The sequence below is a fragment of the Mesoplodon bidens genome (genome assembly GCF_964165515.1).
Source record: "Mesoplodon bidens genome assembly, chromosome: 6".
Taxonomy (NCBI): Eukaryota; Metazoa; Chordata; class Mammalia; order Artiodactyla; family Ziphiidae; genus Mesoplodon; species Mesoplodon bidens.
In genome coordinates this window covers 10021424-10034076 of record NC_138162.1, presented here as the reverse complement: position 1 = coordinate 10034076, position 12653 = coordinate 10021424, and the positions used below count along the sequence as shown (strand labels likewise).

General features: G+C 41.3%; 1 protein-coding gene across 8 annotated transcripts in view; it reads right to left on the bottom strand.

Moving 5' to 3' along the window:
• MAPKAP1 (MAPK associated protein 1) overlaps positions 1–12653 on the bottom strand; it is a 244850-nt gene that overhangs the window by 157714 nt on the left and 74483 nt on the right. The window contains exon 1 of one of the 8 annotated variants that reach the window (XM_081237388.1): positions 1405–1494. The exons of the other annotated variants lie outside the window; for them this stretch is intronic. The gene's annotated coding sequence lies outside the window, so the exon portion shown is untranslated. Of the gene's footprint in view, positions 1–1404; positions 1495–12653 lie in introns of those variants that run through there. 8 annotated transcript variants of the gene reach the window in all.

Sequence of the window (12653 nt, the reverse complement as noted above, 5' to 3'; positions counted from 1 at the left end):
CTTTTTACATTTTCAATCATAAGAAGCATTACCTGTTTAAAACATGAAATCAAAAATAACAAGAATAGCAGCTATCATTTATTGAGTACCTGCTTCAAGGTGGGCATGTTTTATCTCATTTCATCCTCATAACACACTGAAGTAGGTAATATTAACTCCAATATAGAGGACTGAGGTCCAGAGAAATTTTCACATCTGTAAACCAGTGTAAACCAGTGACACCGCCTATCTCACAGGCTGTTGTGAGGATTAAATGAAATAATATATATAAAATACTTAGCACATGCCTGACACACAGTAAATGCTTAATCAATGCTTTACCATTTCAAGACAATAACTATTTTTAAGGATATTTCAAACAACTGAACCATATAAAATACAATAAAATCGAACAAGAAGTTTAGCAAAGATGTTTTAATTGAAATTTTTATACATGTAGGTTAAATAGCCTCTTCTAATTAATTGAAGGCTGCTTTAGATATGCTACATCCTCATGATATAAATTACACGGTCATTAAAATAACTGCTCATATCCCATAATTATACATGGGTCTTTAAGGCCACTCTTTAATAGGCTGAATATACTTAATGAGAAAGGATATCAATGGAAAACTTTAGAAGCATAACCAATGTTTATTTCAATAAAGGGGGGGTGCTATACATGTGATGGTGACTTCAAGATAAATCCCCAAATGTAAGATCTGATTCCAAAATACTGCCATTTCAAATTCACTCAGTTACTCATGGACAACAGGATGTCCCCACACCCTGAAACTACACAATCACTACACACGCTGCTAGGCTATAAGCAAGATGTTCCTTTGAGGAAGTTTCAAAAGAAACATCAACTTTCCCCTTTCCCCTTGTTTCTATAGAAACAAGCTATACTGATAAGATTCCCTTTAATACTTAAGCCCAATGAAAAGAACATGAAGAGGAAGAAAAAAGAGCTACAAAGAAGCAACTGACTTTCCATAAGCTTACCAAAAGCCATGGTCAATATAAATGAGTTAAGACTGAATTCAGGGAAGAGATTTACAAAATATTTTAATTGTAGTTTTAAGTATTTGTCTTCATTCTGTCTAAAAATAAGCTACACTTAGAATCATCCAACTACATGGTAAAAAAAAAAGTATAGAAGGAAAAAAATAGGGTCATATTTAAAGTATAGAAGGAAGCAAAATATAAACAAGTCTTTATCACTAAGCATTGAAAGTTTAAAATTTATTAAGAAAATGCTCTGTACAACATGTAGTCACTAGTATAAGGGGAACTATTCCTTCTATTTCCAGGCTTCTTAGCTTTAGCCACAAAATAGGTCTCTCTGCCCTTTTAGAAATATTGGGGAAAATCAGATTCCTTCTCTTTGTCCCAGGAAGAGTGAGTTAACTGACACGGCCTTACCCGTTCTAGGCACTCAGTGTCTGCTCAGCAGTTGCTCCTGTGTTCAAACTTTGGGGGTCAGGGACCCGGCCAGCTTTCTAGCAGCAGGTCTGAGGGCCCAGATCTCTCTAATTCCATTACTGGCGTGGAAAGAGTATGAGACAGCAATTTTGAAAAGTCTGTCTCCTCTGCAGATCAGATATTGCCTTGAATGAGTCATCCCAATGTCTAGACCTGCACTGTCCAATACAGTAGCCACTAACCACATGTGGCCATTTAAATTTAATTTAAATAAAATTTAAAATTCAATTCCACTAGTCACATTATGTCGCACTAGTCACATTTCAAGTACTTAGCAGTCACATGTGAGTGGTGGCTACCATACTGGACAGCACAGATATAGAACATTTCCATCAACATAGAAATTTCTACCAGATAGTGCTTGTCTACACTCAGTGGAGGAGGTATTAGGGTTGCAAATCATAAGCAGATTTGCCAGTAATAAAATGAACATTTGAAATTCCATTTTTCTGATTTCTACGTTGGAACTCTCAGGGTACCAAAGTCAGATCAGGGAGAGGTGTGGTTAATATTCACCTCCAAATCTCTAACAATAATAACTAATATGAACAGAATATTTATGATGTGCCATCCACTAAGAGCTTTAATTATTTAATTCTCACTATAACCTTATATAGAAGGTGTTAACCATCATATCCCTTTTACAAATGAAAAAAGTAAGGCTTAGAGAGATTAAATGATTTGCCCATGGTCACACAGCTAGTAAGTAACAGAGTCAGGATTCAATTTTAAAAAACAAACAAGCAAACAAAACCTGTAGGTACAACTCATACATACACCAGAAGTAGGGCTCATCCCACTGAAGCCTTCCGTGAAATTCTCATCATTGCAGAATCATAGAAAATTAGAATAGGAACAGAAACTAATGCAGTGTTTCATGACCATCTTTAACCCACGACCCCTTCTGATAACTATAAAAATCTCACACTCCCCCAAAGATGATGTGCACCTCACCATGGCCATTAAAATTTATTCTATCTTCTGCATATCCCCAACAGTCAAATCTTAATGAGGCTTTACTTCTTTGTAAGTATTGTATAAAAATTATTTTTAAATTGTCCTTACATAATATTAGAATATTGAATATGCTTTTTCAAAATACATTCATTACCACCCCCTCAAACACACACATACTGAATCAGTACAAATTGATGACTCTGTCCAGTCTTCCCAATTTTAGAAATGAGAACAGTGAGGCCAAAAGAGGGTGGGAATGCCTTGCCTGCAATGAAAGACAGAACTGCTGAAACCAGAACACACTGGTAAGGCTCAGCCAACACACTTTACTTCACCTGACCCTTGAACGGCAAAATTCCTTAGGGCCCCCTAAGGCCCCCCAACCAAAAAAAGTTAAGACTTGGTCTCATTTCATGGTAGATCTTGTGAGATTTGTGGTAATGAAGCTCTGGGAGTACTTGGATAGGAATTCCTTATGCAATTTTCATAGATTGTTGGAGCCAGAAGGGACCTCAGAGACTTACCTATCTCCTAATTTTAGAATTGAGGAGTCAGAAGCTCAGCTCATTGTATATAAAATGGAGGCATCTTATCCTTCACCATTTTACAGTCTCTATGACAAAGGTGGCCTGTTCATTCATTTAATTTTACTCAATGACTACTGGATGCCAGGATCTGTGCTAGTTGCTGGGTTATAAAGACAAGCTGAACATTGTCCCTGTCCACACAGAGCTTGCATTCTTGTGTGTGCGAAGGATATGTAAACATATAATTACAATGGAGTGTGATAAGTGCAACTTCTGGGAGTGAACCTGAGGGAGTCAAGGGAGGTCACATGTGGGCTGAATCTTAAAAGATAAACAGGAATTCACTGATAAAGGAAGACATTCCACGCACAGAGAACAGAACAAACAAAGAACGGGAAGCATGATATCACAGAATATGGACACAAGTGATGAGATGAGGGAAAGGGTATTTTTCTCGAAGCTTTATTGAGATATAATGGACACAGTATTAGTTTAAGGTGTACAACATAACGATCTGATCTATCTATCTATCTATCTATATATATATTGCAAAATGATTACCACAATAAGAAAAAGTGTATTTCAAATAAGAGGCTTTACTATGTAGATTATCAAGGAAAGTCACACAAACATGAAGGATAAAACTCTGGCCATTATCTTTCTACTTGTGAGCTGTGCTTTCACTGTAAGTCACGTAAGGTAAGAATGTCTCTTCAACAAATGGTGCTGGGAAAACTGGATATCCACATGTCAAAGAATGAAGCTAGACCCTTACCTTACACCACGCGCAAAAATTAACTGAAAACGGATTAAAGACCTAAAGGTAAGGTCCAAGACTATAGAATGCAAGTCTAGGGAGTTGAGGCTCCTTCTATTTTACTACACTGCCTCCCATAAACAGCAACAATGAACACTTAACCATGGAAAGAGGGCTAATACTGCCTTTGCTGTGCCCAGCCTGGCGGAGCCATGCAGAGCCCTCCTCTACCTGAGAACATTTCTACCACATTCAGGCAATGCTCAGATCTTCCTGGGTCTTCTATTCTCCGGGCAGATTTTGTAAATCCCAACTCATACACCCTGTTCCCAGTCTCCACCTCCTCCTGGCAGCCTTTGTCTGAACACAGGCTGTTTACAGTCACCAAAGTCCGTCTTATAGGCACACACTACTCCCGTACACTAAACTCTCTACTTTTGCTAAGTGGAGGCACAGTGATTTATTCAGACCTGAGGATGTCAATCCCTTGCTCAAAATATGACTCTCAGGGGGCTTCCCTCGTGGCACAGTAGTTGAGAGTCTGCCTGCCAATGGAGGGGACACGGGTTCATGCCCTGGTCCGGGAAGATCCCACATGCCGCGGAGGGGCTGGGCCCGTGAGCCATGGCCGCTGAGCCTGCACGTCCGGAGCCTGTGCTCCGCAGCGGGAGAGGCCACAATAGTGAGAGGCCCGCATACCGCAAAAAAAAACAAAAAAACAAAACAAAACAAAAAATATGACTCTCAGGATCAGGTCAGAACCTTCTTGATCAAGCCTCATCTCTTGCCTCTTCCACCCTCTACGTTGCAGGCACACTCAACTACCTTCATTCTCCCAGAATCCACCAGAATTTCTCTCTCTCACCTCAGATTTTTATACCAGCATTTCCCCTGCCTGGAAGCTTCTTACCTAACTAACCCCCTCCCATCCTTCAAAGTTTGGCTTAGGGTTCATCTATGGGGTCTTCCCTAATACCCGCCCATCCCAAGTCCCGGCCAGGTGCCCCTCCTTTAAGGAGCTCAGCCTACTGAACTTTTCCTCCCATAGCATTTAGTACATTTTATTGTAATTGTCGCAATCTTCTACAAGATTACATACACCATGAGTTTGGGGCCTCTGTTTCATTCACCATTGTATCCTCAGCATTTAGCAAAGTTCCTGGCACATACAGGCTCTCAAGAAATATTTCAGAGTGAATGAACGAATGAGTTTTTCTTCTACCTCTCTGGCTGTGTTCAATCATACTGAGCTTACAACCAACTTTCTTCCATGTACGTCTTGGTTAAACCATATGTTGCCCTTCTCTTTCACCGCCCCCATACACAAACAACTGCATTTTATGGCCTAAGCGCAAGTGTACCATTTTGTCTTGTCAAGGCCACTTCGGTCCCTGACTTTGTTACAGCACATGCCTGCTATTCCCCCCAGTTTCTGCCTTCCGTGAATGTGATCAGCCTGTCATCAATGTTCTCACCAAGCCCCTGAACACACGGAGTCCTGCAGCTTGCCACAATAGATAGCTATCTGGATCAACACGTGTCTATAGTCACTCTGTGCCTCGTCACTCAGTCCAGGTGCAAGCCCACCTGACCACAATGTTACTGGCCAACATTTCTTCAGCTTGCCTACAAGAATACTGTACAAGATTCTGCTACAACAGTCAGATGCTTTACTGAAATTCAAAACACCATGACCACAGTACTCTAGCTAATCACACACCGAAGAAAGAAATGAGGTTCTCTTGACCTGCTTGGTTCTGAGAGAACCCACGCTGGCTCCTAGGGATCACTGCTTCCTTTTTCCCGGTTTACAAGCCCCACAGTTGTTCCTAAATGAGATTTGTAAATCAAGACTGCCCTATCCCAAAGCTGAAGAGAGATGTCTGTGAATGCCTGGGTTGCTGAAGGAGGCTTCATGAAAGTAGGCGAGTTTTAAGGAAGATTTTAATGCAGAGGACCATCAGAGCTTGCTAGAGGACAGAGAGAGAACAGTCAAGCCTAAGTGTGACTAACAGACACAGCAAGGCTGGGTGTGAGTAGCAGAGACAGCAAGCCAGAAGGCCTGGCCCGAGTATAACCTGGGATAAGCAGGGACTAACAAAAAGCAAGTTCTTCTTTCTTGGCTGCTTCCTTGATCAGAATGGTCAACTACAGCTGGCCTTCTGCCAGAATTCTTGTTTTGGCTATCATAAAACACACACAATAGATCAAGCAGAGCCAGAAAGTAACTCCTATGTACAAGGCAGTTGTCAGAAATGGCCAGTCTAGTTTCTCCTAAGAACCTTCTGACAACAGATTCACCACTAGGATTACGTGTAATGGGCGATTTTGTTGTAAAGGACTATTGTGCAACATTTTCCATTTCTCTTTCAGAAAAATGCAGAGGTAATTATGTACTCATAGCCAGTGCAGCAAATCAGCTAAATTAGACCTGTATTTCATCTAACTCATATAGGATATGAATAACATAACTAACTTTTCTAATTTCATACTCTAGTACTCCCAAGTAAATAAAAGGGAAAAAAAGTAAAGTTTGCCCCTACAAATAGAATCTGCCACTTCCTAGGATGTGTGTGCACTTTTCAGCTCATGCATCCTAAATGCATGTGGAGATATTATATGCACTTTCTATTTAGCAATTTAATTATATCTTTGCATTCAAAGAGGGGCAATGGTTTGCAGTCATAATCAGGTGAAAGCATTCTAACATTAATATGCTGGAATCCGATGTGTTAATTTGATGCAACTTTGCCTTGACAGTATGTGATTAATTTGTTCTCAGGCTAGCCCTGCTCCCAGCTCTGACATTTTAAAATGCTGGGTTTCTTTATCCATATCTCGCTATTTGACACGCCTTAGCCCACTGCTTTGCTAAGACCACTGTTAATTTGTAATGAACTTGCTTTTCAGGGGGGCTCCTTCATTTTTAATTCTGTCAGTGTCACCTCCTTGAGGAAAATTACAAGTTTCCGTAGGTGTGATTACTGCCAAGTGCTGCTGATAAGAGGTTTGAGAAAACAGGGCTTTATAAGGAAGTCTGTATTTAATCTGCTGAAACAGATTTATTGCCTCCAGACAGATAAATATAATACAGAGTTCTCTTACTTAAAAGTCATTCCCAAGTTCTCCCTCACCACCACCTCCTCCTAAACAAAAACAGAGTTGCATTTCCAGGATTCAATGACTCACTCAGGGAAAAGAGGTGAAACTATAATAAACTGAGCAATAATGGTGATTCTTGTCACCAACTTAGACTTGTAGTGGAGTCTTATAAAACATATGAATATACTTTTCACAAAGTGGGGAAGAGGGGAAAAAATCTCACTGAAATACCTGTGGTTTCACTTCCTTCCTAACTGGCAAATGAACATTACACAGCCTCATGAACCCATTTTCTGTGGTCAAACTGAGTACTGGTGAAGCTAGACATGGTTTAAATTTCTCCTTGGAATATAATCCTGAGAACGCTTGACGAAGGGTCACAGGGGAGATAGAAAGTCAAAGTTGTGGAAAATTATGCTTAATATAATAACCTATTAGAGTAACAGGAGGCAGCTTCTACAGCACTTTCACCGGTGTTCTCCATTTAACCTTCAAAATAACCACATCCAGTAGGTATTATTATCCCCATTTCTTTCACATGAGGAAACTGAGGCTCAAAGAGTTCATGAGGACTTACCAGCAAGAAAAGGGCAGAACTCTGGGATAGGAAAACACATCTTGTGACTGCCTGTCCTCTGCTTTTCTCCATCACCATCTACTGGTTGGAAAAGTCATCCCCTCTCTAATTAGTTCACAGATAAAGCTAACCAGTCTAACGCTGGAGTCTTTCTCTTTAGCTCTAATCCTTAGTCTTTTTCCATTTAATCAGAGGCATGCCATTCTTCAGCAACTCCAGCCTTTCCACCAGGAAGCCTTCTGTTCCCAGAGGGCCAGGCAGACATCTAGTCCTACTAATTTTACCCTCAGATTTATCAGATGTTCTCGAATGTCTATTTACACCAAGAGCCAGCAGCTTAGAATAGCCCCACTCACCCCATACATCAGTAGTGGCACGCACCTCTTCTCAGATGATTGGGGAAGTTTCCCAATACTTCACAAACTAAATTAAAACTCCTAGATGTGAACTACCACTGGGGGCTCCCCCCACTTCCCAAACTATCTTTTTCTCTATATGTTCCCCAGCTACTGCTCAAATTAAAAAAAGAAAGAAAGAAAGAAAGAAAAAACAACTCCCTTCCACTATCTATTCAGGCCAAAATGACTCCTATCACTCACTGCATCTTCACCAAGAAGGACACTCTTCTACTCTTTGATAAAACACTCCCACCCTTGCCTTCTCCACAAGACTGTTCGTGAAGCAGCCTTTAAGAAAGAGGTATGTAGGGCTTCCCTGGTGGCGCAGTGGTTGAGAGTCCGCCTGCCGATGCAGGGGACACGGGTTCGTGCCCCGGTTCAGGAAGATCCCACATGCCGCGGAACGGCTGGGCCCGTGAGCCATAGCCGCTGGGCCTGTGCATCCGGAGCCTGTGCTCCGCAACGGGAGAGGCCACAACAGTGAGAGGCCCGCGTACCGCAAAAAAAAAAAAAAAAAAAAAAAAAAGAGGTATGTAAACTCTGCAATATCTGCCAAAGGAATGTAAGCTAGTCACTGAAAAGGAGTATTTATTATATAAAAAGAAAAATTCAAAGATTACAAAGGTAGGTGCACCAGCATGATGCAAAATTACACCTAAACTAAAACTAAATTATGCTAAAGATAATTTAGCATCTACTGCTCAAAAAGAGATACAGAAACTTGGATTTTTAGGCTGTCTTTAATTTAGAACTTTCTTAATGCTCCTTACTGTGGTTTGTTTACCTAGTAGTCTACAGACAAGTTACTTCAGAGCAGGGGTAGGAATTTATTCATATATGTATCCAGAGGACCTAGAAAGTAGATGCTCAATAAGTTTTCACTAAATTAAATGAAATAAAACTTCTAGGGGGCATGTCTGTACCTGCTTAAACATGGCCCACCTAGAGCAGCTCAGTTCAGTCTGGCACACATACAACCCCCGGGCACCACCTATGGCTGGTGTGGTGGTAACAGCTGCTGCTCTGAGATGCCTTCCCCTACAGGACAGACAGCTCCATGGCAGAGACCACATTCCTTATTCCCAAGTCTTCCTCCTCCACTGATTTGTGTCGGCAGGAACTCTAGGGTACTACTCCCAAACAACAGAAAGAGGAGACCGGCTCCAAGATCAACTCGACTGTGAACCAAGCAAAGGCAGAAAACACCTCTCCAATGACAAGTGTTGTGCCTAGAACAGAAAAACATATCTCGAAAGAGATGTGCAGACGGGAACAAAAATAAAACTGAATAGAAAGAAGGAAAAAAGCTAAACCAAACACTTAACCTAAGGGAAGTACTGGTTTGAAAAAAGTATGTAAGAAAAAATGTTAATGTATATATATCAAAGATACAACAAAGGCAAATGAAATAAAGTAGATAATTCAAAACTCCTGTACACCTAACAACTCTATAACTATAATATCTGCCAGATAACTGCATATTCTCTAACATGCGAGCTGGAAAAGTCCATCTAACGCTGCCAGAAGGGTCATCATCCCTAGAGAGAAAAGTCTAAACCAAATACTGCACATAGTGTGGGTGTACTAGTGTGTCTAGCTACCAGACCATCCACTGAAAAGCACTAATTAATTGAAGAAATTAATCTCTATGAGTTGGTCATTTATTATGTGCCAGTGACTACAGCAACATCTTCTCATGCATGATCCTTCCGATAAGTCTCACAACTCCTACCAGCAAGGCTGGAAGGAGAGGACGCTGGGGTCCAAGAGAAGTTAAGCTCTTATTTACCCAAAATTGTACAGACACTAAGTGGCAAAGCCAGGACCCAAGACTGTTTGACACTTAACCCAACACACCCAGACCCCTGCCCAAAAAGCCCACTGTGAAGCACACATACACACACAATCCGATTAGAAACATCACAAATCAGTCTCTAAGTATAATGTAAATGATACAAAAGTGCAGAGGGAATGGCAAGATAAAAAGTGGTTCAAGTATCAAAGTGCTAACCAGAGTGAATTTTGTTCTGTTTTCTGCAGACAATGAGGCAATGGGCTAACTGCAGTCCGGGCTGAAGGAATGACTGGAGCAAAGGCGTAAAAAAATTAGAAATCATTTGCAGTCAGACTACCAAACTGTCAGGTAATCAGCAAAGGGGGTTTTGTTGGGAGGCAGGGTGACAGACGATCTAGAATCAGGCTGACCCAGGTTCAAGTACGGCACAAACTTTCCTAATTACTGGCTTTCATTCACTCGTTCCACTAATAATTATTTTGCCCCCACGTGGAAGTTCCTGTGTAGGGTTTTCTCCTCTCTGCCTCTTGGTTTCCTCATCTAGAAAACAAGGATAAAAATCTCTATCTGTCTGGGCTATCCTGGGGCTGAAATGAGAAATGACGTATTAATTAAAGTAGCATACCTACAACAGGAAGGTAGGTGACGGGTAAATAAAGATCAAACTTCACTGAACAGTAAGAATTAAATTGGAAAGTATGTGGGGAGAAAGGCTGCCACTGCTGAAGGGCTCTGTCAGGTGGAGTTTAGTTTTGCTACCTTAGGAGGGCAGTGGGGGTATTTAATCTGGCCACTGCTATACACGACACACAGGAGAGGGGACAGGTGGCAGGGAGACCAGCCTGGAAGCTGCTGCTGTAACATAAACGGATCCGAGAAGGTCCTAGAACAAAGGAGTGAATCTGAGAAGTGTCAAATCTGACAGACACTGAGAAGGAATCACTGGATGACCTTAGGGACACATTGTGAGGAGAGAGTGGTGAAAAAGAAGAAAAATACTCCCATCAATTCACATCTTTAAATGGCTTAAATCTCACTTTGGAAATAATCTTTCTTTGAAAATAATCACCTAGACGTTACTGATTTCACAGAAAGACCCTTTGTTTTGCACACAAAATACACTTTAATATTTTTCTGCTTTTTCTACAGGCAACACCCTGCCTCCTAGTCAAGTCTAAATACTTACAAGGCTGTACAAATTACCTCGATCCTTCCAAGATTAAACTGCAATCAGCTTACTCTCACTCATTTCCCTCAATCATTTGGGCCTGAGGAAACAGAGCCTGTACCCTTTAAGACCAAAGCACATAAAACATTGTGTCATCAGTAGAACAGCAGCACTCTATCCCTAAGCACCTCACTGCCTCCTAAATGGCTTCGGCTACAATTATTCCACTGGCAAAAAGACTTTATGAAAACCGCAGGGCAAAAGGAATGATCCCTAACTTTTTGGCCAACCCCTTGGGGAAAACATGGAGCCGCTTAAAAACTGGCTGAGAATTAACCTCACAATAACAAGTAGGAGATCTTTGGGAGCCCTCACACCTCGTGCAAGCATAACGCAGAGATTAGGAACACCGTCTGCAGCTGGACTGCCTGGGCTCACATGCTGACTCCCCACCTCCTAGCTATGCAACCTAAGGCAAATTATTTAACTTTGCTGGGCCTCAGTCTCCTCACCTCTCAAACTGGGGATTACTGTAATAACTCTTCACAGGGCTGTTGTGAGAAGTAAATTAATCATTACATGCAAAGCACTCTGAATGGTGACTAGCACATAGTAAATTCTTAATATATGCAAGTTGCTATTATTAATGTTATTGTTATCGTTAGAGTCATTTGAATTACCAAATATAACCCGGCAGGATGCAGATTTATCTCCCCCCACCCCAATACTTACTGAGCACTATGCTGGGCACTCTGTACAAAGAGAAGAGGGAGAAAGAGACACAGAAAGAGAAAGATCTGTACTCTGAAGACTCATAAACAAGGGATTGTGGAAGTAGAGAAAAGGGAGCCATTGTCAGGGAGGTCAAGGAAATGGTGTGGAAGCCAATGCTGAGTTGGCTCTTGAGGAGGACAAATAGGGATTTTCCAGGGGAAAGAATTTTACCTGGCAGCAGATATTCTGATTTCTAGTATGTCAGACCTGAATCAGCATTTCTAGGTTTCTAGGAAGGGTAGACAGCTACCTAAAAGGATACGATGAAGGGGGCAGTAAGAGGCTTGTCTTCCATTCTGGGGAATACATATTTGCACATGGGCAGGTGTGTGGGCAGTCACTGAAAAACTAAATCATGGATTCCAACCAGAACCTCCTCACCTTTCAAGACTGGGCTTAAGACTCTACTAACTTCTCCATCAAGACTTTGGTCTAGGCCTGGATCCTTCATCTATACAACTGTCCCTCAGTAGCCACAAGGGATTGGCTCCTGGACCCTCCACAGACACCAAAATCAAAGATGCTCAAGTCCCATATATAAAATGCCTAGAACAGTTGGCCCTCTGTATCTGCAGGTTCCACATCTGCAGATATGGAGGGCCAACTACACTTCCAAATCCTCCTGTCCTTGGATCATAATGGTCTGTTCATCTCATGAGACTCTGAGCTGGTTCTTTGAAGGTATGGACTATCATTTTATCAACACACCCCAGGGATCTCTTACTCTGCCAATGTGAAGGTAAACATTCAACAAATTCCTGATGAATGAATCTGCCTTGCCTATAGTATTCTCGTAAAAAGAACCTAAATACTTAATGGTCTACAGATGTTCCTAAATGTCTCACATTGACCCTAAAATTATCTAATTCTAATGACGGGTCTGACCTTGGTCAGCCTTCTCATTTACTGACTGGTTAACCAGCTCAGAAATGTGAGATGATGCATTCGAAGTCACACAGAAAGCTAGTGATATAGTAAGTAACAGAATCCTGGTCTCATGAATCAAGGACTCCTCCAGAACCAAGCTGGAAAGAGCTGACACTATTTTTTCTTATGCTAAATGTTTGGAAAACTAGAGCTTCTTATTTCCTACGAACATATACTATATTTGACAGGCAAATAAAATGCATTTGG